This window comes from Pelobates fuscus, chromosome 4, assembly GCF_036172605.1.
Source record: "Pelobates fuscus isolate aPelFus1 chromosome 4, aPelFus1.pri, whole genome shotgun sequence".
Classification (NCBI taxonomy): domain Eukaryota; kingdom Metazoa; phylum Chordata; class Amphibia; order Anura; family Pelobatidae; genus Pelobates; species Pelobates fuscus.
In genome coordinates, this window is record NC_086320.1 from 137,349,553 (window position 1) to 137,377,115 (window position 27,563).

The window sequence follows — 27,563 nt, forward strand, 5'->3', positions numbered from 1 at the left end:
ACACAGACACACACACAGCATGACACAGACACAGACACAGCATGACACACACACACACAGCATGACACAGAAACACACACAGCGTGACACAGACAGACACACTCCCACTGACATACATACTTGTTGCTACCTGTGTGGGTGGGTGGGCAGACTGATAGGTGCCCCTCCCCTTCTGTGCCCTCTTTTGCCCCCTGTGTGCTTTTTAGCCCCTTCCCCTCCTGTGCCCTTATGTAGCACCCTCCCTTCCTGTGCCCTCTTTAGCCCCCTCCCGTGCCCTCTTTGGCCACCTCCCTTCCTGTGCCCTCTTTAGCCCCATCCCGTGCCCTCTTTAGCCCCCCTTCCGACTTGTACCCTCTTCAGCCCCTTTTGTGATCATCTTTTGTCCCCTCTCCCCGTCCTGTGACCTCTTAGCCCCCTCCCCTCCTGTGCCCTTTGTTACCCCCCCTCCCCTCCTGTGCCCTTTGTTACCCCCCCACTTCCTGTGACCTCTTAGCCCCCTCCCCTCCTGTGCCCTTTGTTACCCCCCTCCCCTTCCTGTGACCTCTTAGCCCCCTCCCCTCCTGTGCCATTTGTTACCCCCCTCCCCTTCCTTTCCTGTGACCTCTTAGCCCCCTCCCCTCCTGTGCCCTTTGTTACCCCCCTCCCCTTCCTGTGACCTCTTAGCCCCCTCCCCTCCTGTGCCCTTTGTTACCCCCCCTCCCCTTCCTGTGACCTCTTAGCCCCCTCCCCTCCTGTGCCATTTGTTACCCCCCTCCCCTTCCTGTGACCTCTTAGCCCCCTCCCCTCCTGTGCCCTTTGTTACCCCCCTCCCCTCCTGTGCCCTTTGTTACCCCCCACCCTCCCCTTCCTGTGACCTCTTAGCCCCCTCCCCTCCTGTGCCCTTTGTTACCCCCCTCCCCTCCTGTGCCCTTTGTTACCCCCCACCCTCCCCTTCCTGTGACCTCTTAGCCCCCTCCCCTCCTGTGCCATTTGTTACCCCCCCCTCCCCTCCTGTGCCATTTGTTACCCCCCTCCCCTCCTGTGCCCTTTGTTACCCCCCCTCCCCTCCTGTGCCCTTTGTTACCCCCCCGTGCTCTTTGTTACCCCCCCTCCCCTCCTGTGCTCTTTGTTACCCCCCTCCCCTCCTGTGCTCTTTGTTACCCCCCTCCCCTCCTGTGCTCTTTGTTACCCCCCTCCCCTCCTGTGCTCTTTGTTACCCCCCTCCCCTCCTGTGCTCTTTGTTACCTCCCTCCCCTCCTGTGCTCTTTGTTAACCCCCACCCTCCCCTTCCTGTGCCCTTTGTAACCCCCACTCCCCTCCTGTGCTCTTTGTTACCCCCCACCCTCCCCTTCCTGTGACCTTTGTTACTTCCCCCCCCCACTCCTCCCCTCCTGTGCTCACCTTCCAGCCCAGCCAGCCTTCCTGAAGCTCTTCTTGCGGCTGCAGGGGAAGCTCTTCTGGCGGCCGCTGGGGGAGCAGGCTGTTCTGTCTCTGCTCCCCCTCCCTCGCGCGCAGCTTAATGAGACCGGGGCCGGAATATGATGTCATAGGTCTCTTTCTAGCGCGCGAGGGAGGGGGAGCAGAGACAGAACAGCCTGCTCCCCCAGCGGCCGCCAGAAGAGCTTCCCCTGCGGCCGCAAGGAGAGCTTCCCCTGCGGCCGCCATCCAAGCTCTCCATGCGGCCGCAGGACATCCACATGTCTCCCCGGCCCCAGGTGCCGACGGCCCACCGGGAAATTTCCCGGTATCCCGGTGGGCCAGTGGGGCCCTGGTGTCAGTGTGTGTATCTCTGTGTATCTGCACGTGTGTATGTGTATCTGTGTGTCAGGGTATGTATCTGTGTGTTAATGTGTGTATCTCTGACGTATGTATGTATGATGATCTCAGACAAGGAGGTGGGTTCTGGGCAGAGCCAAATGCTGCCCTGGCCAATCAGCATCTCATTAAGATGAATTGCAAAGTTCAGCATCTCCACACTGTGCAGCATTGACTCAGGAGACACCTCTAGTGGCCGTCTGAGGAGTGGCCACTAGAGGTGTAATGAAGGCACTACTTTTTATCTGAAAAGGCAGTGTTTACAGCAAAAAGCCTGCAGGGACATACTATATTTACCAGAAAAACTAAAATAAGCTGTAATTGTTCTGGTGACTATAGTTTCCCTTTAAGTCACTTCCAAATACAAAAATGTACAATAACTTCTGCATTATATACTAAAATGAAAAATTTACAAAATAACTGCACATTTTAAATCAAACTAGCTTGGCAAATGTGCCCAAAAATATTAAATTCTGTTATCAGTTTAGAATAATTCCTAATTTAGGCAATATACCTGTTTATACATGTACTAACAATAGAACTGATACTCTCAGCAAGTCAATACATGCTTACCAAGAAAAATTATAAGTTATCAACAGCTACCTAGCTATAGCTTCCTCATACTACACAGCTGAGAGGGATGGAAACTGAGATTCAGGAGCACCAGAAACTGGAAATGTGGGCTTTTCACAATGGCTTAACTCCTGAAAGTAAGAATGTACCCATACCCTCTTGCTCTTGTAACTAGCCGAAAGGGCTTATGTTGGTATGGAGGATGCAGTCATACTAACTGCACAATAACAATTTAATGTGTACTGCACTGTGAATTTTATTCAAGAAGAACTTTGCTCATACATATTGCACATTGCAGTAAAAATTTAAGACATAACCATACACTGCATATTAATGTGGCATTGTGGGACATAATCATATGCTGCATATTACTGTTGGATAAACCATAGTCATTTTTATTATTTTATTATTTATATAGCGCCAGCAAATTCCATAGCACTGTACAATATGTGGACTAACAGACACGTAATTGTAAACAGACAAGTAGACGCACAGGAACAGAGTGGTTTAGTGCCCTGCTCAATGAGCTTACATGCTAGAGGGAGTGGGGTATAGTGACACAAAGGGAATAAGTAGGGGTAACAAAGTAGGTTGCTAGAAAGGTTTTCACTGAGGATTTTGTAAATTATTTTTGACAGTTGCAGGAGAGGAGTCATGGGGGGGGGGGGGGTGGGAGAATACCTGCTCACAGTTTAATTGATATGCTGTCCTGAAAAAAAGTGTGTTTTCAAAGATTTTTTTAAGGAGTGGAGACTGGGTGAAAGTCTAACGGAGAATGGAGTTCCACAGAAAAGGTGCAGTCTTGAAGGCTGGCATCAGATGTGGGAGTACAGACACAAGATGGACATAGATCTTCGGCAGAGTGCAGGGGCCTCGATAGGACATACTTGTGTATTAGGGAGGATAGGTAGGTTGGAGCAGCATTATATGGGGACTTGTAAGCAAGCACTCGATTCTTAAAATGAGCCCTATATCTAAATGGAAGCCTGACAGAGGGGGGGGGGGGGGGGCGTGGGAGGTGCTAGGAAAATAAGCCTTGCCGCTGCATTCATAATAGATTGCAAGCTGGGAACACGTAAGACCACTAAGAAGGGGATTGCATTAGTCAAGGCAAGATAGAACACCGGCATAGACCATCACCTTAGCCACGTAAATAGGGGCTGATGCGAGCTATGTTTTTGAGATGGAAGCAGCAGGATTTGGTTATCGTTTGGACATGAGGGATGAAGGAAAGGTTGGAGTCAAAGAGAACACATAGGCAGCGAGCCTGCAAGGTAGAGGTGATGGAGGCGCCATTGACTTGGAGGGAAACAGACATGGGAGTAGCAACACTTGCGGTAGTACAGACAAGAAGTTCTGTTTTGGACAGGTTGAGTTTAAGGAAGTAAGCAGCCATCCAGTTGGAAATTGCGGAGAGGCAGTCAGAGACACGTGTCAAGGTGAGTGGAGAGTGATTAGGAGAGGACAGGTAGATTTGCATGTCATCTGCATTTAAATGATAATGGAAGCCAAAGGAGCTGATGAGTTTTCCAAGGGAGGCAGTATAGATAGAGAACAGGAGGGGACCAAGGACAGAAAACTTGGGAAACGCCAACAGAGAGGGGTGGGGGGGGGTGGGGGGGTGGTGGGGGGGGGGGGGGGGGGGGAAGAGGCAGCCCAGGAATGAGAATAACCCCCATGATGGCATACCATTTGTAAAAGAAGACAACCCAAGGTATTGCAAATGGGGTATGTTCAGCCTTTTTTAGTAGCCACTTAGTCACAAACACTGGCAAAAGTTAGTGTTTATAATAGTTTTTTCATTTTTAACACAAATATAAATGTTAACTTAGGCCAGTGTTTGTGACTAAATGGCTATTAAAATAGACTGGACATACCCCATATTGAATACCCTGGGTTTTCTACCCCATATTGATTCTGGTGACTTGTTCCTTTGGCTCAGTAAAGACAAAAAGTGCAAACACTGCAGTGGCCTCTTTCACTATATGTGCAACTCAAGAGCATTGCTGTAGTGCAGCTGTGCACACACACACAGCACCCCCCCCCTCCTGTGCTCTTTGTTACCCCCACCCTCCCCTTCCTGTGACCTTTGTTACTTCCCCCCCCACTCCTCCCCTCCTGTGCTCACCTTCCAGCCCAGCCAGCCTTCCTGAAGCTCTTCTTGCGGCTGCAGGGGAAGCTCTTCTGGCGGCCGCTGGGGGAGCAGGCTGTTCTGTCTCTGCTCCCCCTCCCTCGCGCGCAGCTTAATGAGACCGGGGCCGGAATATGATGTCATAGTCTCTCTTTCTAGCGCGCGAGGGAGGGGGAGCAGAGACAGAACAGCCTGCTCCCCCAGCGGCCGCCAGAAGAGCTTCCCCTGCGGCCGCAAGGAGAGCTTCCCCTGCGGCCGCCATCCAAGCTCTCCATGGGGCCGCAGGACATCCACATGTCTCCCCGGCCCCAGGTGCCGACGGCCCACCGGGAAATTTCCCGGTATCCCGGTGGGCCAGTGGGGCCCTGGTGTCAGTGTGTGTATCTCTGTGTATCTGCACGTGTGTATGTGTATCTGTGTGTCAGGGTATGTATCTGTGTGTTAATGTGTGTATCTCTGACGTATGTATGTATGATGATCTCAGACAAGGAGGTGGGTTCTGGGCAGAGCCAAATGCTGCCCTGGCCAATCAGCATCTCATTAAGATGAATTGCAAAGTTCAGCATCTCCACACTGTGCAGCATTGACTCAGGAGACACCTCTAGTGGCCGTCTGAGGAGTGGCCACTAGAGGTGTAATGAAGGCACTACTTTTTATCTGAAAAGGCAGTGTTTACAGCAAAAAGCCTGCAAGGACATACTATATTTACCAGAAAAACTAAAATAAGCTGTAATTGTTCTGGTGACTATAGTTTCCCTTTAAGTCACTTCCAAATACAAAAATGTACAATAACTTCTGCATTATATACTAAAATGAAAAATTTACAAAATAACTGCACCATTTAAATCAAACTAGCTTGGCAAATGTGCCCAAAAATATTAAATTCTGTTATCAGTTTAGAATAATTCCTAATTTAGGCAATATACCTGTTTATACATGTACTAACAATAGAACTGATACTTCTCAGCAAGTCAATACATGCTTACCAAGAAAAATTATAAGTTATCAACAGCTACCTAGCTATAGCTTCCTCATACTACACAGCTGAGAGGGATGGAAACTGAGATTCAGGAGCACCAGAAACTGGAAATGTGGGCTTTTCACAATGGCTTAACTCCTGAAAGTAAGAATGTACCCATACCCTCTTGCTCTTGTAACTAGCCGAAAGGGCTTATGTTGGTATGGAGGATGCAGTCATACTAACTGCACAATAACAATTTAATGTGTACTGCACTGTGAATTTTATTCAAGAAGAACTTTGCTCATACATATTGCACATTGCAGTAAAAATTTAAGACATAACCATACACTGCATATTAATGTGGCATTGTGGGACATAATCATATGCTGCATATTACTGTTGGATAAACCATAGTCATTTTTATTATTTTATTATTTATATAGCGCCAGCAAATTCCATAGCACTGTACAATATGTGGACTAACAGACACGTAATTGTAAACAGACAAGTAGACGCACAGGAACAGAGTGGTTTAGTGCCCTGCTCAATGAGCTTACATGCTAGAGGGAGTGGGGTATAGTGACACAAAGGGAATACGTAGGGGTAACAAAGTAGGTTGCTAGAAAGGTTTTCACTGAGGATTTTGTAAATTATTTTTGACAGTTGCAGGAGAGGAGTCATGGGGGGGGGGGGGGGGGGGTGGAGAATACCTGCTAACAGTTTAATTGATATGCTGTCCTGAAAAAAAGTGTGTTTTCAAAGATTTTTTTAAGGAGTGGAGACTGGGTGAAAGTCTAACGGAGAATGGAGTTCCACAGAAAAGGTGCAGTCTTGAAGGCTGGCATCAGATGTGGGAGTACAGACACAAGATGGACATAGATCTTCGGCAGAGTGCAGGGGCCTCGATAGGACATACTTGTGTATTAGGGAGGATAGGTAGGTTGGAGCAGCATTATATGGGGACTTGTAAGCAAGCACTAGATTCTTAAAATGAGCCCTATATCTAAATGGAAGCCTGACAGAGGGGGGGGGGGGGGGGGCGTGGGAGGTGCTAGGAAAATAAGCCTTGCCGCTGCATTCATAATAGATTGCAAGCTGGGAACACGTAAGACCACTAAGAAGGGGATTGCATTAGTCAAGGCAAGATAGAACACCGGCATAGACCATCACCTTAGCCACGTAAATAGGGGCTGATGCGAGCTATGTTTTTGAGATGGAAGCAGCAGGATTTGGTTATCGTTTGGACATGAGGGATGAAGGAAAGGTTGGAGTCAAAGAGAACACATAGGCAGCGAGCCTGCAAGGTAGAGGTGATGGAGGCGCCATTGACTTGGAGGGAAACAGACATGGGAGTAGCAACACTTGCGGTAGTACAGACAAGAAGTTCTGTTTTGGACAGGTTGAGTTTAAGGAAGTAAGCAGCCATCCAGTTGGAAATTGCGGAGAGGCAGTCAGAGACACGTGTCAAGGTGAGTGGAGAGTGATTAGGAGAGGACAGGTAGATTTGCATGTCATCTGCATTTAAATGATAATGGAAGCCAAAGGAGCTGATGAGTTTTCCAAGGGAGGCAGTATAGATAGAGAACAGTAGGGGACCAAGGACAGAAAACTTGGGAAACGCCAACAGAGAGGGGTGGGGGGGGGTGGGGGGGGTGGGGGGGGGGGGGGGGGGGGGGAAGAGGCAGCCCAGGAATGAGAATAACCCCCATGATGGCATACCATTTGTAAAAGAAGACAACCCAAGGTATTGCAAATGGGGTATGTTCAGCCTTTTTTAGTAGCCACTTAGTCACAAACACTGGCCAAAGTTAGTGTTTATAATAGTTTTTTCATTTTTAACACAAATATAAATGTTAACTTTGGCCAGTGTTTGTGACTAAATGGCTATTAAAATAGACTGGACATACCCCATATTGAATACCCTGGGTTTTCTACCCCATATTGATTCTGGTGACTTGTTCCTTTGGCTCAGTAAAGACAAAAAGTGCAAACACTGCAGTGGCCTCTTTCACTATATGTGCAACTCAAGAGCATTGCTGTAGTGCAGCTGTGCACACACACACAGCACCCCCAGACACATACACAGCACCCCCAGACACACACACAGCACCCTCAGACACACACGGCACCCCAGACACGCACAGCACCCCCAGACACACGCACAGCACCCTCAGACACACACACACAGCACCCTCAGACACACACACAGCACCCCCAGACACACACACAGCACCCCCATACACACACACAGCAACCTCAGACACACACACACAGCACCCTCAGACACACACACAGCTCCCCCATACTCACACACAGCACCCTCAGACACACACAGCACCCTCAGACCAGGGCCGGACTGGGGATACGAAGCAGCCCTGGAAAAAATCTATGCCAGCCCCATAAGTCATTGTGCTATGTAGGGCGTATATATATATATATATATATATATATATATATATATATATATATATATATATATATATATACACAATTGAAATAGTTGGCTGCACTCTCAGATTTCCTTAAAACATAACTTTGGGATCATGATGAAAGTCCACAAAAGGGACTGAAACGTTGATCTTCTCTTAAATATTTCAATAAAAGTTACATTTTAAGGAAATCTGAGAGTGCAGCCAACTATTTCAATGGCCTGGATACTGGAGCCCTGGTGATGCACCCGGTCACACAACTTTGAAGCCTGAGTGCAAGGTACAACAGTATATATATATATATATATATATATATATATATATATATATATATATATATATATATATTATTGATACATTTCTTCTTCTAATTCAAAATATTAGTTCTTTCAGGGTAATTAAATTATACAGTAAAGCATACTCACACACAGACAATCTTACTGATGCACACAAATAGGCTCATTGACAGACAATCTCAATGACACACACAGACAAGGTTACTGGCACACACACAAATTTAGTACAGACAAACTCTGATACACACACACGGTCACTATAGACAAGCTCACTGATGCGCACACACTCTCCCTGCAAACAAGCCCATTGACACACACACATGCTCCCTGCAGAAGAGCTCACTAACACACAGATTCACTACAGACAAGCTCACTGACACACACATGCTCACTACAGACAAGCTCACTGACACGTATAGTCACTACAGACAAGCTCACGGTCACAATCAGGCTTACTACAGACAAGCTCACTGTACACACATGCTCACCACAGACAGGCTCCGACACACCCATGCTTCTTACAGACAAGCTTACTAACACGCACACACACATATGATCCCTACAGACAAGCTCACTGACACACATACAAGCTCACTCACTAGCAGGCACACACACACAGCGGCTCCCTCACTAGCAGATGCGCACACACACACACAAGCTCGCTCGCTCACTCACTAGCAGATGCGCACACACACAAAGACATCCACACACACAGAGGCAGACAGTCACTGACACCGAGGCAAACATCCACACATACAGAGACAGGCAGACAGTCTCTCACACACACACAGGCAGACAGTCAAACACACAGGCAGAAAGCACATACATAGGCAGACAGCCACACACTCACACACACACACACACACAGGCAGACAGTCACACACACACACACACACACACACACAGGCAGACAGCCACACACACACACACAGTCACACACAAGCAGACAGTCACACACACACACAGGCAGACAGCCACATACACAGGCAGACAGCCACACACTCACACACACACACAGGCAGACAGTCACACACTGAAATAGTTGGCTGCACTCTCAGATTTCCTTAAAACATAACTTTGGGATCATGTTTAAGTTATGTTTTAACTTTGATCCCAAAGTTATGTTTTAGTGTGTCTGTGTGTGTGACTGCCTGTGAGTGTGTGACGGTCTGCCTGTGTGTGTGTGTGTGTGACGGTCTGACTGTGTGTGTGTGTGTGTGACTGTCTGCCTGTGTGTGACTGTGTGTGTGTGTGTGACTGTCTGCCTGTGTGAGACTGTGTGTGTGGCTGTCTGCCTGTGTGTGTGACTGTGGCTGGAGGCTGGAGGCTGGTTGTTGTGGAAGCAGGGACTCCTTCCTGCTTCCCATGCTGCAGTTACCAGGGCCCCTCCGCACACTAGGTTCCACCCCCGACGCATGCTAGCTCCGTCCCGCCGCAATTTAAAAAAACATTTTTTAATGGTCCCGGCCGGCCATGTGTGAGCTGTGTCGGCCACCTGGCTCCCCCTGCTCCCATGGGGCTCTGTGCGGCCGCACAGCTCACACATAGCCGGCCGGGACCACAGGAGCCTGATCACTGATTAGGGCTGTCAGCCCAGCCCCAGGTGCTGTGGCCCACCGGGAAATCCCGGTATCCCGGTGGGCCAGTCTGGCCCTGCCTCAGACACACACAGCACCCTCCCACACACAAACAGCACACTCCCTATCCCAAAATTCCCTGTATAAATAAATATGTCAGTGGATCATTCATTAGAATAAATATTTGTACGATACAATCATGGGCGAAGGGAAGCTATTATGGCTAGTGTTATTTATTAATTAATTTTGATCAATGGTAATTATGATTTCCCCATTAAATCCCATCAGTCTTTTATTGAAGATTTGGGACTGTCTGAGAAATAAAGGAGGATGAGATCCCATAGTGAAGTTGCACTAAATATATTCAGAGACAAAGAATGTAGTGCCTTTTTCTATGTTCTATTATTTCTAATATATGTTTATATTCTTTAATTTTTACAGTATTAACTATGCTCTGTGTCATGCTGTATACAGCTTTTCTTCTGTGTTGTGTTTACTTTCAAAATAGTATGTTTAATTTTATGTTAGCATATTAGACTGTTGAGTCATTTTAGTTCATGTATTCTTCATTGCACATATTTTTATAAACAGGGAAATTTAGCAGATGCAATGGTTAAGAAATCCAAGTCAAAACCTGTTATCCAATATGTTAATATAGAAAATCATGCAAGAAATAACAAGGTAAGCTTAGAATTTTTAATTTGAGAGAAGATTGGCAACTACTAATCTATTTATTAATTTACATGAGTACTATTTATGACTACATTGTATCTGCTTTTCTCCAATTTCCTTATTCCTATAATCTAGCATGCTCAAATGTTTCTTACATTTGCTCTTTTCACTATGCTTGATTGACTTTTCACCTTAATATGTGCATGCCTCCTCTAAATATTATTTTATCTGACATCAAACAATCTCATACAGTCTGTGAACCAGCACACACTTATATTTACCCAGCACTCCAGGCAGACAACAATTGCACAAAAAGCTGTACGCAGAGGCAGAACCAGAGAGAGAGGCCCTGGTGCAAGAATTTTTTTTTGTGACCTCTAGCGCATGCTTGGCCATCTGTCGTACAACTCTCACAATGCTTCTCCAGCTGGGAATTTGTCATGTGCCCATGCTTGCAGAGCTGGATTTGTGAGCAATGTTTGCGTTTGAATGTAAGCGTGTTTTGTGTGTTTGAATGTATGCATGTATTTGCGTGTATTGTTAGCATTTAAATGCAGTTGTATGTTTGGATGTACTGTTGCTATTTGAAAGCAGTGGTGTATTTGTATTTAGTGTTTGTTTTTGAATGTAGAGTCTGATGTTAATTGTACAGCGCTACGAAATTTGCTGGCGCTATTTAAATAATAACAATAATAATAATTGCTGGGATATATGCACATATCCTGCCCCCCACATGAACAGGAACAATTACAGGGCAAAACTGTTGGAAAACAATTCAATCCCTGAAGGTGAGGTTCAGACACTCCTCCCGAACCTCAAAGAGCTGACATTTTTATATGATGCTATTGTTCTATTAAATTTGTCTTCTTTATGTCTCCTAACATAGACCTCGATTTAATAAGCTTTGAAGATTGAAATTGAAAATTATTCAAAACTGTTAGAAAAACGTTTTAAATGATTTATCTACAAAATATCCCATAGACGTTAATGGTGACTTCTGTAAAAAATCATTTTTCAAATATATTTTTTCCTACTGTATTGAATCATTTGGAAAGCTTATAAATTTGTCACAATAATTTTATCACATGACAAGAAGCTTCATATTTGCATAACTCTCTTTACTGAAAACTTCCAGCAGCACAGAACAACCAATCAGAAAACATTTTAACATTCCACAAAAGGTCCTGACACGCCCCTCACTTCCTCTTTCTTTGCTGAGACCACCTGACCCAGTTCATTCACTTTTGGCTACACAAGCCTTTGGATAATGAAGTCCGGGTAAGTCTGCAGGCAGAGTGCCCCTGACCCCGCCTGCCAGACAAGATTGCCAACACCCTGGAATTTGATACCACAGTCCTGGAGACATAGACACATGGGAATACAGGGGACATTGAGACACTGTGATACATAGGGTCACTGGGAGACCTGGGGACATGACACTAGGGGACATCATGTGATGTCACCCATACATAATTAATTATGCAAGGCCGTTATGTTTTTCCTAGAAAGGTGGCAACCTTAACTACTTTTCACATACTCTTGTTTAAGTATGGAAACTGAAGATGGATGTGTCACGGTTCTCACCAGTTAGACAGACGGTAAGACGTGGTCGCTCCTGGAGTTCCCAACAGGGGACTTGAACCGGAGAACTTCTCAGTCCTGGTCCTGCTTGCTGCCTCAGAGCCACAGCAGCTTTATACAGGGACTACTGATTCTGGTCCTGTTCATCCTGGCATGGCTACTACACTGGGGGCTGCACCTTGACTTGGCTGTGTTTCACCTGATCCTGATCAGTCATCAGCAGGGTATTTAAACCCAGCCTCGCCCTGTGCTCAGCGTCAAGTCTTTGATCTTGTGATCCTGTTTTGTACCAGTGTTCCTGTTTCATCTGCTTCGTATTATTGACCCCGGCTTCTGACTACGTTTATTCTGACCTCTGTCATCCCTTGACTTCGGCTACTCCTCGTTGTTTCTGACCTCTGGCATCCTTTGACCTCGGCTATCCCTCGACATTCCTGCTGGTTCAGTCCTTGCCTGTCCTGCGTATTGGTACTGCATCCTGCACAGCCCCCGTGCACAGACCCACAGGCCGGGTGAATTCTTATCTGACCACCTTGGCCTGTGGCTATCTGCAAGGGTGAGCAACATATCTGCGCTACACACTCCCAACTCAGGTAAGACCCTGACAAAAGACTTGACCAATATTGTGTCCGCAGAGATGTACTCATCCTCGCCCCAGCAAGTGTCCAGCCTGGCCCAGACTGTTTCGGAGCTGCAGCAAGAAATTTTTTTTCTTAAAGGCGAAGTACGTCCAGTCCCGGAACCGGCTTATCCTGAACCGTTTGTCATCATGCCCGACCGTTTTGATGGTAGCCGCACGTCCTTTCAGTCCTTCAAGATGGATTGTGAGGTGTTGTTTTCTTTAAAGCCTCGAACATATGCCACAGAATTCATCCAGGTCAGAGCGGCTATCAACCTGTTGTCTGGTCACATCAAAGTTTGGGCTCACCAAATGTTGCAGACGAAGAGTCCTGTCCTTGTCAGTTGGGAATCCTTTTGTACTGTTTGGACTCACAATGCAAGACCACTATGCCCAAGCCAGCTCCACGTACTAAAAAATCGCGGAGTCTTCGTAACCAAGGAACCGAGTACCATCACTACACCCCAGTGATGCCCCTTTATGATCCAGTTCCCAGGAAAACTCCAGAGGTATCCTGTGTTCCACTTGACCCTGAGGAACCTATGCAATTAGGACTTGTCCACTGCAAAGTGACACCTGAGGAAAGAGACCGAAGGAGAAGCTATGGCCTATGTTACTACTGTGGAGAAAAAGGGCATTTCATCACGCTTTGTCCTATTCGTCCTCCTAGACCTCCTGCTCTCCGACTGGGTACTACTTTCCTTCGCCCTGTGTACACTGCACACCAGCCTAAAAAGCTACATAGAAGCCGTTGTTCCTGCCCATGCTTGGCTTCCATGGGAAAAACTACATCCCCTGCTCCAGAGCCACCTGCATCTACTCCCGAAGTTACTTCCTGTGATACCATCACTACTTCCTGCCCGCCCGAAAAGGATTTACCTGTGGATTGTGCCATTGCTTCTAATGGCTCTACCGTCCGTACAGAAGACCTTGAAATGTTCGAAAAAGCATTGTTAGCTACGAACACTGCTCCTGCTGAAGTTGTGGAAGTGCTTGCCACCTGTACCCAGATCCTGAAAGACCTGGACAGTTCTTCTGCTGTACCAGAAGCTGGTACTGGGAAATCCCAAGCTGTTAAGGGATTCCACACTAAGGACTTTGACTATGGGGACTCACTGGATTCTGATAGTGACCCTGGAGAGGTGTATTATTTTGACAGAGAACCTATTTACGCCCGGAGGTCGTTTTTAAAGGGGGGGGGGGTACTGTCACGGTTCTCACCAGTTAGACAGACGGCCAGACGTGGTCGCTCCTGGAGTTCCCAACAGGGGAACTTCTCAGTCCTGGTCCTGCTTGCTGCCTCTGAGCCACAGCAGCTTTATACAGTGACTACTGATTCTGGTCCTGTTCATCCTGGCATGGCTACTGCACTGGGGGCTGCACCTTGACTTGGCTGTGTTTCACCTGACCTCGGCTATCCCTCAACATTCAGTCCTTGCCTGTCCTGCGTATTGGTACTGCATCCTGCACAGCCCCCGTGCACAGACCCACAGGCCGGGTTAATTCTTATCTGACCACCTTGGCCTGTGGCTATCTGCAAGGGTGAGCAACATATCTGCGCTACAGACTCCCAACTCAGGTAAGACCCTAACAGGATGTATGGGAACAAAACTTGTGTGGACTGGCTGACAATGAAATTAGTTTAGGTAATGCTGACTTTGGTCTCTCTAACACTGTGGCATGTTCATGCTAATCTTCTGCAACGCAGCCTCCAGACTGCGCTCTTAGATTTGTCATTCACTTTCTTGGGCTTTGTGGTGAACAAACAGTAGTCGGCACTCTCACCGTCCCAGGTCATACAATTCCTCGGCTACGAAGTAGACTCAGTAAACTGTGTTCTTCACCTATCCTCAACAAAGATAGCATTTGTCCGGAAGGAGATTCGACGGATCCTTCACGTGGAAATGGTCCCCCAGTGACTCCTTGCACAGATCGTAAGACTCCTCTCCTCATCGATCCAAGCAATATTCCCAGATGTTGCTTCCTTATGACGACAGACTGACACTCGACCAGAACTTCTTTCCGCTGACCGCAGGTCTCATACTGTTGGCAACAAGGGTAGCAGATCACCAGAACATCGGGTGCACCGATGTAGCTTTCATGCCTTAGGCCTGTTGAGCCTTGGAACTGGGCCAGAAAGGCACTCCCTTTGAGAGTCCTCTTGATCCATGCAACAGTACCACAGGTCTGCAGGGGCTTTGGAGTTTAGCACTCCCCATGGGTGTATGGAGAGCTGGGTGTATGCAGCTCCACCTGGGCTCCCAACCCAGAGGAGGGACAGCAGGCTGAAGAAGCCGCATGAGTCTGCGGTGGGACAGAGGAGGCAGAGGTGTGCAAGCGACGGGCTATACGAATCCAGAAATCCTGACATATATTGTCAAAGCAGGCCTCAAAGCGCTGCACCCAGTCCACTCTCTCAGGGTTTGCATGGCTTGTTGAAGGCTGCAGCATGGTGGCCATCTTGATTTGCCACAAGGTCTCATTAGCAGCAGAGTTTTATCCACCACCACAGTGTTTTAGTGTTCCCAGTTGGGACCAGGATATCCCCCACCGGTCTAAAGAACGGATTAACGGGGCTTCAGGAGATGTGCTTTGTGGAGCGTGGTCTCAGGCTGGAGATTGGCCGCGTCTTCTAGCCGACGGGCCAGCAATTTCGGTAGGCCGCAGGTCCAGACGGTAGATTAAGCTTGCAGAAGCGTTTTTTCTGTGTCCCCTTTGTGAGAGGCTTCTTTTGCACTTGATTCTAAGCTGTTTGGAGCAGTTTATGGATAATATTATATGATTTAATGTTGGATCTGGCAGGAGCTCCAAGAAAGCATGTCTGACCTGCTTGAGAGTCAGGCCTCGTCCCAGGGAGAGTAAAAATATTTAATAAAACTCTTACCATTATCAGTTTACCTGCATGGTAGACACTATCCACATCCATAAAAAACTGTATATATATATTTTTTAAAGTAGTGTTAATGTCTTTCTTTTTTAAGTGACTTTTTACTAATATGTTGCTTATATTACCTGCACCGTATGAATAAAAAATGGTTTATTACACAAAATACTTTTTAAAACTTGGTCTTGTAAAAGGATAGACCAATGCTTATAGATAACTTTAGAATACCTCTAACTTTAGAATCATCTACACTGTAGTCACAGATAAAAGGAACTTGTTCTAGTTTGCATTGTGTATCTTTAGCTTTATATATCAATACCTCTTTTTCCATTTCTTGATTTTATCTCCATTCTATCTGACTCCAATTTGTTTTCACCTTATATTTTGGCAGAAAGTATTTTTTTTATTCTTACTGATTGTTCTTCAAAAGTATCCTTATCTGTGCAGCTTCTCCTAATTATTAGGAAATGTCCTTTAGGTGCATTGTCTAACAAACAGGAGAAATTATGTGTGTGTGTGTGTGTGTGTGTGTGTGTGTGTGTGTGTATATATATATATATATATATATATATATATAAATAATTAAAAAAATGAGAGCACTTGCTGGATTTTTCAAACAATGTATTAACCAAAACAATACATTGATAAAGACCGGTTGGTTGAAACATTGATCCGTTATTTTGGTTAATACATGGTTTGAAAAATCCAGCAAGTTCTCTCAGTTTTTATCTATTGTGTATTCTGAGCTGAGCAGCACCGTGGTTTGTTAATTAAATTTTTATACGTTTGGGCAGAGTGTGAGACTTTATTTATAATATATATATATATATATATTTATATGTGTGTATATATATATATATATATATATATATATATATATATATATATATATATATATATATATTTCAATGAAACTATTAGAGTCTACTAATTTTAAATGATTTAAAGTTTTAATTGTATTATCTTCAATAAAAATATGTAAATCTAAAAATACTACTTATTTGTGCCTCCATGTACAATTTAATTCAATCCCCCATGTGTTATTTAGAAAGGAAAGGAAACATTTAAGATCTTCCTCCTACCCTCTCCAAATAAAAAATATGTCATCAATATATCATCCATAGGACTTAAGTATATAAGTATTAGCATAGTTGGATGCAAACTTAGTTCCCATGGCCATCCCTTTAATTTGTAAAAAAAAAAAAAAAAATTAACATCAATTTTATTTCGACTGTGAAAGTAGGGTGGAATACAGCAGAGAGAGTCAGCACTTTCGTAAACTCATTTTGCACTCGCAAACTGCAAATGGGCGAGTGGAAATTTTGAGCCTTGATGATGGAGAAAGTAATTGTAAAAAATGGTGACTGGGGGGGCGGGGCCTGACCGGCAAGCAGAGCAGTCGCATGGTGGATGAGCTCCCACCGTGCAGGCTGTTTACAGGACAATAACAGCAGATCTCATGCCTGAATTAAAGCCGGGGTGTGCTACCCTTACTGGGGGCGCCCTGGTGAATCATCCGACACCGGACTGGAGTGTTTCCCGCAAGCGAGAACTACAAGTGGCAGGCTGCGGCCTACGATGGCGGCCTAGCAAGCTTGGGAAGGGAGAGGCGGCCGATCTCCCGATCCAGCAGCGCACCACAGCATCTGTCCCCACGCAAGAGCCCCGTCATCCCCCCCTTGGACCGGCGGGGGTTATCCCGGTCCAATCCTCGGAGGCAACAGGGAGAGCCAAGCCACTAGAGCCACTAGAACCTCCTGTGACTCACCTCAACATGGCGGCAAACGCGTGGCCCCCGGACCCCAGAGACACCCACCATGAGCTAGAGGACAAACTGGATGCAATCTTCTCGGCTTTCTGGAGACGGCTGGAGCGCAAGATTTGTGAGCGCCAGCAAGCTGATGCCCTCCAAAAGCCACAAGCCCAATCACCGCATCCACGCTCCCGTCGCAAACATGTGGTTCTCAGGGTTAAGGGAGCTCGACAAAGATGGCGGCGGAGACGACCGCAGTTACCGGGTCGCAAAGCTACATGCCAGCATTCCAAAGCAGCTGGAGATCACCACAGCCGAATAGCCACACACCTAGAGCCCTGCTACCAGCCACAACCTGCTCTGAAAACATGGTGCAGGCGGCGGAGACCTTTCCCGCGTAAATGCAACCGGACAAGACCGCGCTGCACAGAGATGCCCTACCGAAGGGGCACACAGGCTCCAGCCAGACCCTGCATGAAACCGAGGCCCGGAAAGCAACCAAAAGAAGGCAAGTCCCCCCCTCAGCACAGAGCCCACACACTGATAATGGGAACCCCAAAGACACAGACACAGCTCACCTGCAAGGTCAACACAGGCTCCCACAGCGACAGGCAGAGGGGACAACCACTGGCATCCATAAAGCCGCTTCTTGCTATGCCCCTGCAGGAATTACAGGCGTTCCTGTCACCCTTCCCCATGAGGGGTATAGGCTGAAGGAGAACCTACATACTGGGAAACGTGGAGGACCAGGCCTGGAGCCTCTGATACAAGGGACGCAAACGAAACCATACAGTAGCCTCCTGAACAGGGACTCGCTAATGACAAGGGACTCCAAAGTCATACCCACTGCTTAGTCGTTTTGTTTTATTTTTGTTCTTTAGCCATGCTCTTTAGTTAAGCTCTTTAGTTAAGCTTTGTTTAGCACTCTCATAATAGCCTCCCAATAACTGTATAAGTCCTCAACACAAGCGTCAGTTAAACACTCAGAACGCCTGTAGCCTGCTAAGTTAAAGATGACAAGCCCGCCTGCCTGGTACTGTTTATGTTCAGTTAAGTAACTTATCGCATAGGTTAATCGCATTTACTAATTGACTGACGTAATCAATGTTGTTCTCTCATTATTTTTATTTACTTTGGTGTAATCTTACTCGCTCTCTAAACATTATGGCAGAACGTATATAAGTCTAAGATAGAGTACAGCACCAGATAGATCAATCCTGCAAACCTTAGCTAATAAGCCTATATCTGTTAGAGTTGTAACTCATTTTCATTAAATCAGCCTGTATTCATAAACCAAAAAAAAAAAAAAAAAAAAAAAAAATGGTGACTGAATAAAGTTTAATGATGTGGAGGTCAAGCAGTATTAAGGAGCAAGACAGCAGCACTGGAAAGAATAATAATATGGAGACAAATGAAAGTTGTTTTTTGTGGATTTAATCTAAAAGCATAATAATATCAGATATTTTAAACATGTAAAACCATGTAAAAGTGGGGTCTGAGAAAAGAAGATACAAAGAACTGCAATGATCTGAATAAGGAAAATTCAATGTGGAGATTTGAATTCAAGCTATATTCTGACTGTCTGGTATCAGAACATAGTTTTAAATTCAAATTAACTACTTTTTTACTCTATCCTGCAGCATCTCTTGAAAATGTAGAGCATCTTGTATCAGTACAATTCAGAACAGATAAACCTTGTAAAAACCTACAAAATACACATGGGATACAGCAGCTGATAGTTCTAAAAGAAGATAAATAAACAAAGCATAGTGTTATGCAGTTAAATAAAAATAAAAAAAACACTTTACTTTAGATTGCACTCACAGGATAATGGAATCAAAAACGCTCCAAGTGTGCCTCCCCTGAATTCAATGGTGGGTTAATTATCTACTTCTTAGTGTTGGAGTCACCACCATGGGTCAGGAACCAGCCAGGACTTCAATAGGTAGGTCAACTTTAAACCGTTTTTTAAACGGATCACCTGGCACCCTGACTAGGCACCTCCGCCAACAGATGCTTCCTAGCTGACGCTGAGGACCGTAAGCACCGGACACCACAACTGCCGTAGCTTAGCTGGGATCTCGCCGTCTTCCTCCCACCCTGGACCAACCTCTGATATCCAGGACCGTGTTGGAAAGACCTCCAGGACAATATAGCTGTATAGCTTTTATAAGAGCTAATGATATAGCAGTATAGCAGTTTCCCTCCAATAACGAAACCAAGCTACGTGTTGAGGGTTAAGCAGGACTCAATTTTTTTTTTTTAATTCTTTATTTTTGCGGGCATAAGGTCAAACAGTTGCTTAGGTAGCAGTATACAGTCGTACAATTCAAAATGCGCAAAGGAAATACATATATTGTGCCCATTTTTTTGCGGTATACAAGAATATACAGTGAATGTAACTAGCTTATATAACATTGACATTTTAACTCTATAAGGGTAAGTCGAGTGTGTAAGGTGTTGGAGGTGTCTAGAGGACTTGCCTATCCATGCATGCTGTATGAAGCGCTCTGTATCCCTGAGCTCGGGGGGGTGGGGGGGGGAGAGGGAGAAGTGGTAGATGTCGCCCTGTGGTTTGGTCCGCTAGTGAGTGGTGTGGTTAGTGTCATGTCCCCTTGCTGACATCCCCTCTCCTGTGGTAGTGAGACGTGCGGGCCAAAGGGTTAATACTAGCAGAAACTAACATGAGAGAAAAATAGTTAAATGAGAAAATAAAAGTTAAAATATATATAGTCGGTGGAATAAAACAGTTGAACTATACACAGTCTCGGTCCATGTTGTTACATGGAATCATGAGGTGTGAGTCCCGATACATGGGCAGAGGCCTCAGGTTGCGCCAGCTGCTTGCGCGCTTGTTATGGTCTTCCAAGGGACGAAAGAGGTGGCTTTGCAGGGTTCCACGTGTGTGTGGCAGGTTTAGCCGGGTGAGGTGTTTGTAACTGCAGGGTGGTCTGTTGGATACCCAGGGTCCCCAGTAGTGCAGCGGCCTCCTGTAGAGTGTGGACATAGTGCGGGGTGTCCCCGTGGAGGATCAGCAGGGTATGCGAAGGGCGCCACCGGTACCGGATATTATGGTCCCGTAGAAGGGTGGTAAGGGGCTGCAGGGATCTTCGCCATTTCAATGTGTTGCCAGATACATCTGCAAAGAAAGATATATCCAGGTTCTCGAATTTGTAAGTGGGAGTCCCTTGTATAGCTGCCTGGACTGTTGTTTTCTCCCTAATGGTTTGAAATTGGACCACCAGGTCCCTGGGTGCTGCGGTCGGCGCCTTCCGTGGCTTGGGTATGCGGAACACTCCGGTGATGGCTATGTTTTTGGCCTGTCGTGGCGTGAGCAGGGATGTCGTCAGTCTCCGCAGGAAATGCGGGATTTCGGCCTCTGGTATGTCCCCCACATAATACAATAAGCCTTCCCCTTTACTTAGGAGATAATTGAGTCAAGTACTATACTAAACTCAATTATTTTCAAACACAAAAAAACACAAATTTTTACAAAACCCCCAAAACACCTTAAAACACATAAAATCCCCACAAATGTTACATCCCCTGATAGCCCTGATCTGGGTGACCAACATATCCAAAATTCACCCAAATCAGTTCAGGTGTTCAGAAAGTCATGTATTTGACCGACCGCAGGCATGGTCCCATGCCCAAAACAGTTCCAGAGAATCAGGGCTTGCGGCCGGTCTAGTTCGGTAATTTACAAGCCCTCCTGTCGGTCGGTACCTGAGTTAGTAGACTAGCCCACCCACAACAAGCAATTGCTGGACCTGGTGACTCCTGTAGTCTGTCTCTGTCCTATAGCCAATGTTACAGCTGTGTAGTGGGCGGAGTTGTTAGTTCCTGGATCAAGAACCAGGGGAGGGAAGAGGCTAAATGCGCTCTGCCTGGTTGCCAGCGCTTCTGCTGGGGTGGCCTGCAGGTAGTCAGGCCCTGGACAAAGGGAAAGGGGAGGGCAGAGGCCAGCAGCGCTCTGCCCTGATGACAGCTCTTCTGCTGGAAGGGGGTCAGTGGCTATGATAGTCCCATCCACTAACCCCAGGGCCCAGCTGGGAATTGGCTGTGAAGGGGAGAAATCACTTACCTCCTCCTCCTGGTATCCCTGCGAGGTTAGTTGGGGATCTGGACTGGCCGTCCAGCATTCCTGTAGATCCAGTACAGAGACCGCGGGTCCCATCTGTACTATTGGTGTCAGGGTTGCTGTCCCCCTGTAGCTGGGGTGAAGGACCGGCTGTCTCCTCTCCCTGCAAGGTGCCCTGCTGCTGGGGAATGAGACCGGTTGTCTCTACTCCCAGTAACTCCGGCTGTAGCTGGGGATCTGGCCTGGCTGCCCAGCATCCCTGTAGGGCCGGTAGGGAGACCTCAGATCCATCTCCACCTGCCATTTGGGGTTCCTCCCCTGACCCGTCTGTAAGGTCCCACAGTAATTGGAAAGAGGGATCACCTGTCTCTCCTTCCCGTATCTCTGACTGCTGTTGGAGAGTGAGGCCTGTATCCATTCACCGGTAGGATACACTGCCACTGGGGAGAGAGACCGGTTGCCTCCTCTCCTTGAAACTCACTCTGCCGCTGGGGAGGAAGGATGACACCTTCTGCTCCCTGTGATGCAAACTGCCACTGGGGAGTGGGACCGACCGTCTCTACTCCCTGTAACTCCGGCTGTAGCTGGAGATCTGGGCCGGCTGCCCTGTATCCCTGTAGTGTCGGTGGAGAGAACTCGGTCCCATTTCCACCTGCCATCTGGGGGTCTTCCCGGGACCAGTCTATGATGTCTGTCTAGCTAAAGGGCTCTAGGTCTGGGTCTGCCACCCAGCTCTCCTGCGGTACCTTCAGGGTATATTGAGACTGACTGGAGCTGAGCAGGTACTGGTACTCCTGCTCCAGATCCCATTCCCTGACGACCAAATGGACCAGGTCTGGCCCAAGGTTGGTAGCACTAGGGAGATCCAGCATGGCTTCTCTGTAGTCATGTATGTCCCAAAGCCGTGACTCTGCAGCATTCCCGAGCCAAGGCCGTTGTAATCCTTGCCCTCAGGTCTGTCGTACTTAGCCATTCTGGGAACACGCTGAACCGCGTACAACCGTAGCACCTGGTATGCGTCGTCAAGCTACAGTTCCCTCCGTACCAGTAAATCAAGCTGCTTCACCCACTCCCTCATGGGCTGCTCTCCCAGCATAGGTATCCGCATTGCCACTCGGGCCTGTAGTCGCTGCTCTTTGCTAGGAAGACGCTCACCTTGCCAACGCTGTACACCCTCCAGGGTTTAGTCCCACAGCTCTTTTCTGGCGAACTCTCTTTAGTCCAACATGGCCGCCTCTGATACCAGCCCATCCTGTAGGGTCAACCTTCAGTGAAACTCCTCCTCCATTCTGAACGCTGTCCAGGGACTAGCTGGTTCCATATCACTGTAGACAGGTACGCTGCACAGTTGCTGGCTCTATCCCTCCATATCAATCCATAACGATTCCGGTGTCTCCAGGATGCTGTTCCTCTCACTAGGAAGCCATCCCACCGCATGCCACCAATGTAATGGTTCCTGATCCATGGTGGTAACTCCAACACTAACAAGGGGATAATTAGCCTCCCATCTGCTTCGGAGGAGGCACCCTTGGAGCGCTTTTTATTCCATTATCCTGTGAGTGCAATTTATAGTAAAGTGTATTTTTTTTATATCCAATGTGTGTTTTGTATATTGCTATGGTTTGTAAAGACCACCACCTGGGATGTGATCTGTGGGAAGCTGCTTTGTGTTTTTGATAAGTTTCTTTCTTTTTTTTTTCTTTCACATTGTAGGTAAATGTTGTATATATTTTTTGTAGTAAACCTTGTAAAAAGTATACATATTTGATGCTAAATGTACCATTTCATAGACACAATTATATTATTATTGACCCTTTAAAAGAGCTGATTTAGATGTTAATTAAAAATGTAATACATCAGTAGACAACTAAAGCAACACAAAGCAATCATGCCTAGTTACACATATTTGTGTCTAGCTGGTTTAGGTAACCATGTTAATCCTTTTAGATGGTAATCATAAAACTAAACACCCACATTGCCATATTTTATAATATTTATTTTCTGTCACCTGGTTGACTAAATCTTTTGTTCTTCAACTGCTCTACTCCAAATCACTGAATTGCTATCTGTCATGTGTATGTCTGCCTTATAATTAAGAAATTGTCATGAAAGTATTTTTACTGGAAAAAAATATTATTTCAGAATATTTTAACTGCAATTTTAAACAACTTCAAAAGCACCTGAATTGAATTTATTTAAATCTGTCTTGGAACTTGTCATGACTCATATGGAGTTATTGCATGTCTTCCCTCTTTCTGTGAGGTTTTTTTTGGCAGCCTTTCTATCAGAATACAACATGAAGCTAATAACTGTAAAATGTTGACGTATATTTCTTAACATGCTGTCAAATGATAGATTATAGGGTTTGTCATTTTTTTCTGTTTCTATGGTATGTATTTAAATTAATAAGGAAAAGGCATTATGTCTGCTTTACAAATATTATAACCTGTCATTTTTAAAATGTACATCATTTGACTGATGCAGTCGTTCAGGTTTCATTCTTAAATCTTCTTATATATGTAGTTCCCTACTGAAGTAAGGACTCTTGTAATTTTGTTTTTCTAGTTATCCAAGCTGAACAATGCTACACTTCAAAACTGGCTCAAACAACGTGGTATATCAACTAAGGCTAGAGAAACAAAACAGGAGCTTGTAGCCAAGATAATGCAGATCATAAGTGAGGCTTAACTCCAGGATCCAGTTATACTTCCTGATTTTGGAAGTAAAGGCTAACTTGTTGGATATTGAATACAACAGTGTATTGGAATATATGTTGTTTCTTGATGTTAATATTGTACATGTTAACCAGTCATTTTAGAATTTTTGTACCATCATCTGTGTTCACCTAGGAATGAAAGTACTATGATAGAGAGGCAGTTTGTATTCTAAATTGTAAACACAAAATTATTTCACAAGCGTTTATTTTATAATGGAGCAGCTATTCATCCTTGAAATGAATAATTTCACAGTCCCCTGATCCTAGGTTTTCTACATAGCAAAATAAATAGGACAGTTATTAGTGCATATTTTAAACTGCAGACACAGCTTTATTATTGCATTTTTAGTGCCACTGTTATCAGGTGTGTCACCCTGGGCAAATTTGTGGCCCCATGCAGGATATTTTTTTTTTAGTTTGTGTTAATAGATGTAGTTAAAAATTCATTTGTAATATTGTGGTTTTGTTTCTTTTCTTTGCACATATTTATCAAGATATATCAGACCCAACCCACTACAGTACAGAGACAATACCTTAAGGAAGCTCTCAAGTCGTTATGCAGTTCTGGAATTTACTTGAGGACTCCAGTTAGTGAAATTTAAAATTGTTACTTTTGGGAACATGGTTAAACATAGATACATGTGTGCTCTGTTTTACTTGTCCACGTAAGACAGCAACTGGAAGTATGTGCACCATGACCTGGTAAATAACACAAATGCCACACCTCCTGCTCCATGTAGTGTGACAGGGCATTTACATTTTGTAAGTGAAAAATAACTGCATACAGGCAATTAAAAAAGTTAGAGGGGGCACTTGTCCCTCCCTAAGGTATGTCATAATAGAGCAAGTTTATATAAACTGCTAATGTTATTTACAGTTCTGTGGTAATGTGTGGTACTCATTAAGTGTTTATAAAATATTGTAAAATATACATTGTGTGAAATAGTATAAACATAAAAAATTAAGTGTTGCTGCACATCTTTCTATATGCTTACTTTTCTACTTAAAATATACCTAGATTCCTGCTGTTCTTTTTAATTTGAATCTGAATATTATTAACATAATGTTGCTTACAGCCAAATTTTATTTATAATATTGTATACACCAATATCTGTTATACAATATCTGAGTTTTAGCATTCATAATGATAGTTGCAAAATACATTTTTTTTTAATAATTCTTTATTAAGACAGTTTTCACAATTTTTTTTCTTTTTTTTTCCATACATGACAAATACAAAGAACAAGATTCAGATAAATCACATATAATATTCAAATAACATGAGTTCAAAATCTTCATACAAAATAAAAGAAAACAACAAAGCAGAAAAAAAAGGAAAACCCACACCCAATTAGAATAGGACAGTTACCATAACAAAATATTCATGCAATTGATAATGAAGCTTTAACATTGTAAGACTACATCAAACGCCCAGTTTCTGTGCCTAGTATAATGGGTAATTTTAAACGTAATTTATCCATATAACTGAGAACATTTTTGTAACCAATTGGCATACCACTCATATTTTTTTGAACGTATTGTGTTATTATTGATAATATTTTTTCCATGGATAATTGAGAAACAATCTGATTAATAAGAAGGTTTTTCTGAAATGGTTTTGATGATTTCCATTGTCTAGCAATAATGATTTTAGCAGCCGTGAAACAATGAGTTGCTAAACAATTATATTTATGAGACTTAAAAGACCAATTGAGATGCAAAAGGGCTGAGGCCGGATGTTCATTTAATTTCTTAAGTGAAAGAGTATAAAAAATATTAAAGACCCAAGCCCAAAACGGTCTGACTGCGGGGCAAGACCACCAAATATGTATGTAAGAACCCGGGTAAGTGCCGCATCTCCAGCAAACGGGGTCATAAGTATCAAACATTTTGGCCAGTCTTGTCGGAATGTAATACCATCCATGTGCAACTTTGAAGTGACATTCTATCAGATTTAAGCAATGAATGTATTTATTTATATAAATTAAGGGGGGAAACCAATCCTTAGATGAAATCTTCAGATTTAGTTCTTGTTCCCAAATAGTAATTCATTTATGAGGGGCAGCATTCCGATTGTCCATCAACGAGTTTGCAATAGAAATAACCTAGAAAGTTGCAAAAAAAATTAAATGTTTTAAATATCAAACGTTCTCCTTTCAATTTCACTCAAAACAATGGGATAGGGACAGGAGGGGAAAAATACAAGGGAACAGGAGTGAAGGGATCGTGCAGCAACGCGATAATGGAAGAGTAAGAATTACGGATTAGTCAAGAATTCCTTGAGAAGAATATGGTTATCACTCAGCAAAAATCAGCACGGTTTTATGAAGCACAGGTCATGTCAAACTAACTTGATTGCGTTCTACGAAGAAGTAAGTAGAAGTATAGATCAGGGTGTTGCAGTGGATGTGATCTATTTGGATTTTGCCAAGGCATTTGATACAGTTCCACACAAAAGATTAGTGTTCAAACTCAAGGAAATCGGTCTCGATGAAAATGCTTGTTCTTGGGTAGAACATTGGCTTAAAAACAGAATACAAAGAGTTGTCGTTAATGGTAAATTTTCAAGCTGGACAGAGGTGGCAAGTGGTGTCCCTCAGGGGTCTGTTCTGGGACCCCTTCTATTTAACATTTTTATAAATGATCTTGAAGACAGCATTGAAAGTCATGTTTCAGTGTTTGCAGATGACACAAAACTTTGTAAAATAATACAATGTGAGCAAGATATTACTTTGCTGCAGAAGGATTTAGATAGACTGGAGGACTGGGCACTCAAATGGCAGATGAAATTTAATGTTGAAAAATGCAAAGTTATGCACTTCGGCGTAAAGAATACACAAGCAACGTATACCCTTAATGGAAGTGAATTAGGGATAACAACACACGAAAAGGACTTGGGAATTGTTATAGACAACAAACTATGCAACAATGTGCAATGTCAATCAGCAGTGGCCAAGGCCAGTAAGGTATTGTCATGCATGAAAAAGGGCATTCATTCTCGGGACGAGAATATCATTTTGCCTCTCTATAAGCCACTGGTAAGACCACATATTGAATATGCTGTGCAATTTTGGGCACCTTTTCTAAAGAAGGATATCATGGCACTAGAAAAAGTGCAGAGGCGGGCTACAAAATTAATAAAAGGAATGGAACATATCAGCTATGAAGAAAGGTTAACAAATTTAAACCTATTTAGTTTAGAAAAACGTCGCCTGAGAGGGGATATGATAACATTATACAAATATATTCGGGGCCAATACAAACCATTGTGTGGAAATCTATTCACAAACCGGACTTTACATAGGACACGAGGCCATGCGTTTAGACTGGAAGAAAGAAGATTTCGTCTAAGGCAAAGGAAAGTTTTTTTTACTGTAAGAACAATCAGGATGTGGAATTCTCTGCCTGAAGAAGTGGTTTTATCAGAGTCCATACAGATGTTCAAACAGCTACTAGATGCATACTTGCAAAGACAGAATATTCAAGGATATAATCT